This window comes from Lithobates pipiens, unplaced genomic scaffold (genome assembly GCF_037356315.1).
Source record: "Lithobates pipiens isolate NorthernLeopardFrog02 unplaced genomic scaffold, aLitPip1_a1.2 Scaffold_30, whole genome shotgun sequence".
Taxonomy (NCBI): domain Eukaryota; kingdom Metazoa; phylum Chordata; class Amphibia; order Anura; family Ranidae; genus Lithobates; species Lithobates pipiens.
Genome location: NW_027507791.1, coordinates 38,432,098 through 38,437,314, shown reverse-complemented (window position 1 = coordinate 38,437,314; position 5,217 = coordinate 38,432,098). Strand labels below are relative to the sequence as shown.

Sequence of the window (5,217 nt, the reverse complement as noted above, 5' to 3'; positions counted from 1 at the left end):
GTGTCAGTTAGCGTACCCCCCCCCCCCCCCAGCCAGTGTCAGATTGCCCACCACACTATCACAGAGCCACTCACAAGTCGCTGACCAGATACTATAACTTTCACAGAAACCAAATAATATACACTTATTGGAATTTTTTTGGACCAAAGACATGTAGCAGAATAAATTTTTGCCTAAATTCATAAAAAAATATGGATTTTTGAATTTCTTGATTGGATATGTTTTATAGCAGAAAATAAAAAATCCAGTGGTGATCAAATACCACCATAAGAAAGCTCTATTTGTATAAAAACAGTTATAAAAATAAAATGTGGGCACAGTGTTTAATGTCCTTACAATAGCCAGTTAAAGTAGCACAGTTCTGAATATCAAAAAATGCCCCGATCACGATGGGGGTAAAACCATCCGGAGATCAAGTAGTTAATACCAATTTTTTTGGAGAATATTAATTTAATTGTAAAAATGTTGAGGTTCCTTGAAATTCAACCAAGACTATTTCCTTATTCACTTGGATGTCACTTAGATTTCAATGAGGTCCTCAGATTCCTAGATGTTCTTTTTCTCTACCACTTGTTGTGGAAGTAGATGAAACATACGGCAGCAGACAATAGAAATCCAGAGATCACCAGTCGTATTATATTCTGCACCGTGTAATCTGAGGAGAGAACCAGTGATGGAAGTTATTTGATTTTTACAATTGTGAAATATTACAAAAAGTGTATATGAAGGGCCTAGATAAGCTTCCGTCTCATTGGCCACAAGAAATAATATTGTTTCATGCTCCAATAATACAGTATATTCTAATATATTCCATTAATAAGAGGAGAGGTCACTTAACTGGGAGAAAAGTGCGTCACCTGCTCCAGAGGTACGCAAGTCACCAGACTGGCTGACCAAAATTACAAATCCATTGGCAGGCAAACCATTAAAAATATTTATTTCAACTGCGTATTTAACTTTATGTTTTCACTTAGAAGAGCTTTTTCTATAACTTTTCTCCCCAGTGTCTTCACATTATGGAGGTATACATATTTTTTTTTTTAGCGCTTAAAATGTTACTGTCAGAACCCGGATCACCTGCTGGTGGCATTGCGACTGCCAGAGCGGAAGGTTCTAGTTCCAGTGTTCACCAGCAGGTGTCTCCCAGCAGCCAGCAGATCCCAGTGATCAGTCTCCACCTGATGCTGGCTGCTGGGAAGGTATTTAGTCCCTCCTCTATCAGTACCTCTCACTTCAGTGTTTTGCTTTGCTAGCCAGATACTCCTTCCTATTTTTTCCTGACCCTGCCCTTAATCTTGCTTTTGCTCTGTATCCTCTACCTTGCTACCTTGTACCTGCTTCCCTAATCCCTGATCCCAGTCTTGGTTCCCCTCTTCCTTGCATCTCTGGTCTTACCTTTTTTATCTGTGTTTCTCATTTTGTACATATTGGATATAGTTGGTTTTCTAGTTAGAATTTCTGTTACTTAGGCTTTCTTGTTAGAATTTTTTGCCACTTAGGCCGCGTACACACGGGCGGACTGTCCGCCCAACTAGGTTCGTCAAACAGTTTGACAAACAGTCCGTTCAAAATTAGCATGAACGGACTTGACCACACACGACGAACGAACAGTCCGCTGAAAACTTGCGCGATGACGTGAACGGCACGTACGACGGGACGAGAAATTCGGCGTCCGATACACTGCAATGCAACCTTCGCCGTGTAAATTCTTTCTGAGCATGCGCGAGACTTAGTTTGCCGAACAAGCCTACACACGAGCGGACTGTCCGCTCAAACCAAGTTTCAGCGGACAGTCTTACGGAAATTCCGAAAAACGTTGTGCGTCAGACTGTCCGCTGAAACTGTCCGCTGAAGCCCACACACGAGCGGACTGTCCGCTGAAACACTGTTCAGCGGACAAAGTTGGACGAACAGTCCGCCCGTGTGTACGCGGCCTTAGTTGACGGTTCACTTGTATATTTTCATATTTTAGTTTTTTTCCTGTTTGCTGGTGTTTGGATGTCTTTTATTTCAATGCTAATAAACTTTCTTAAATCATATATAGTCTGGTCTCTAGTTTTCTAGTGCAGCTACACAGATTTGGCCATCCCTGCTGCTGATTCCCTGACTTAGAAGAAGGGATCAGTGGTTGAATATAGTTGATGGTTAGAGAAGATAGGTTGGACTTGATGGACTTGTGTCTTTTTTCAACCTCAACTACTATGTAACTATGTACGATTCAAAGCCCGAACATCAGGGTCTTGTTTGGCTGCTGTAGGTCCATCTGACTGAAGGACAAGAAGAAAAGGAAGAAGGAAGCCTTAAAGAGGAAGTAAACCCTGATGGGTTTACTTCCTCTTTTTTTCCCTGCAAAGGTAAAGCATAATGGACTACTATGCATCGCATAGTAGCTCATTATGTGTCACTTACCTGACACAGGAGCCAGCGAAGTCGCCGCTGTCCCCTGTAGTCTGCCGCATCCATGTTGCTTGTGGCGTCTCGCAGCTCCGACGAATCACAGCGGCGCAACCGCGATGACGTCACTCCCGCGCATGCGCACGGGAGTCGCGCCTCGCAGCTGTCATACGGCGAAGCCGCGATGACGTCACTCCCGCGCATGCGCACGGGAGTCAACAAATTTGGCAAATCCATTCTTGGATTTGCCGCATTTAGTGCGCATGCGTGCCGCTGTCTACGGCGCATGCGCCGTAGACAGCGGTGCCCATTTTCGGGCAAATATCTCCTAAACCATATAGGTTTAGGAGATATTGCTTGGACCTACAGGTAAGCCTTAATCTAGGCTTACCTATAGGTCCAAGTTGTTTGGAAGGGTTTACTTCCTCTTTAAATGTCATGTGGGCCAGGAAGAAACCAAAACCCTACTGAAGTAAGTGAAGCTAGGTTGGGTTTTGGTTTCTTCCTGGGACACCTATATATATTTTTGTTTTTATACATCCTCTATATCTCTCTTTACAGCATACTCAGATATCCACTATTGTTAAGTTCTTGCACCATCTTTATTAAGGACGTCATGTTGACCATATAAATGCTGATGTCCACCGAGCTAGCACCATCTACGTTGTTGTTTTCCGAAAGTGTTGTGTAAGTGGCACAGACAGTAATTTATGATGTTGAGAAGATTGTTATGTTAGTAGAAATATTTTTATTTCATATGTTTTGTTTTCAGTTCTGGCCACATTTATTTGCCACCAAGATTTGAAGGTCTGTAGGAAGCTAATAGATGTGAAACGCCTTGACCTCTTGGGATAATCCAGCAAAGATATTTCTAATTGATACTAGATATGGTCTACATTGCCTGTGTTGCTTTTATATATGATTCTACGCTTTGTAATAAAACTCAGTGTAAATTTTTAATATAATCATGGGTCTATCCTTCAGAAAAGTGGGACATGTAAAGGGTCTTTTTGAGGTTGATACAAATAATGGGGAACAATAGAAACAGACATTTTTTTCTTCCAGTTTACAAATCTTGCTTAAAGTTCACAAACTTTTCAGTAAACGCTTTTGAAGTCTAGGGAGGGGGCAAATCTTGTTATTCTGGACATTTTAAGGGATAATTTGCAAGCTATTGCCAAACAAAAGACATGGGAATCTGGGCACTGCCATGGGGCACTGATATGTACCAATGGCAAAAAAGATATGCAATGTGGCTGTTATTGTGACCATCCCTTTTTTAGAATGGGACTGGGTAATCCGTTTTTTCAAATAATTGGCTTTTGCTTTCCCTTATTTTTGGGGGTAAACCTGCAAAATTTTTGGCCAAAAGTTTGTGATTCACAAACTTTGCAAGTCCCTGAGATTTTCTACAAATCAATGGTGACTGTGAACCCGAGCCTCATTCCCTGTACTGACACTGGAATGAAATGAAAAGTGTACATAAGGATAATGTATAATTGATCCAAAGGCATTCATTTTGGTTTACATGCTCACCGTGTATTTGGATATAGAACCCATCACTCATCTTCCCCATTGTGTTATTCACCGTCCTCACAGACAGAGGCTGATTGCAGGTGCAGGAAGACTGGCAGCACATGGCAGGTGGAGAGCCAGCGGCAACCAGGCAGTATGCAGAGCAGGACAGGTGAATGACTGGATGGAAGGTCAGACAAGCCAGGTCAGAAACAGACGGTCAGATATAGGCATAGACGTAAGCAGAGAATGGTCGGAATACAGGCAGAGGACAGCAACACAAGATCGGGCAGATGAGCAGGAGGTAAGCGGAGTCCAGAGGCAAGCCAAGGTCAGGGCAGGTCATGTTCAAGCGAGGTCAGGTCATTCCGGCTCAATCACAAAAGTTAGCACTCGAGCAGATACAGGAACACGGGTAAAAGCTGCAGATCAGACAGCAACCAACTAGTACAGCTGCTGAACTTATATAGGCCGCTTGGCTCCAGTATCATTTGAAAATGAACGCACGCTTGCACATTCCCATATGTGCACGCCTGTGCATTGCAAGATTGCAAGGGCACCCGCAGGGCCGCACCTGCACATTTGTCTGCGACTTGGAGCTTCGACTGCACTATGACCAGTGCGTCCGTGACACACACGTAACTAAGGATGGCCTAATTTCATATGCTCACCATGCATCTGGATATAGAACCCATCACTCATCTTCCACACATTATCAGACACCGTTCTCACTTCACAGGTATAATTCCCAGAATCCTCCAGCTGGGATGACGGCACTCTGTATGTATCAGATACATTGTATCCCCGCACAGTCCATCCATCTCTGTAGAAGGCAAAGTGCAGCTTTGTGCCGCCTCTGAGCGGATCCAGTCTGGTGTCACATCTCACCGTCATCTCATCTCCTTCTATTACCCTGGACGGGGTCACTTTTATTTCTGGAGGAGAGAAGAGTTCTGCAAGAGAAAATTGATAGAAATGACAAATGATGGGAGTATATTAATTATTGCAGGGACATAAAACAATTTATATCATATATATTTATGTCTTTGGTTAAGTGGACCTGTTGTATCCACTATAGTATTACATAGTAATAGAGAACCTAGTAAGGTCAGACAATGGCCACCTCCAGAGCTGAATGGACGTCTTGGCACACATATTCACTACACATCACTACACCGGTTCCTCTAAGTTCCTCTAAGCAAGAATTTCTAGAATTCATGTGAATTTATCATGTTTTTAGGGCAAAATAAAAAATGTGTCCATATCTATCAGATCTGCACCTGGACAGGTTAGACCAATGCCAACTTT

General features: G+C 42.9%; 1 long non-coding RNA gene across 1 annotated transcript; it reads right to left on the bottom strand.

Moving 5' to 3' along the window:
• Positions 1-309: 309 nt before the first annotated feature.
• Positions 310-4,857, bottom strand: LOC143942685 (uncharacterized). The gene is made up of 2 exons (XR_013264817.1): positions 4,581-4,857; positions 310-655 (listed from the first exon to the last, which is right to left on the bottom strand). It is a non-coding gene; the product is annotated as an uncharacterized LOC143942685 (long non-coding RNA).
• Between the last annotated feature and the right edge of the window lie 360 nt (positions 4,858-5,217).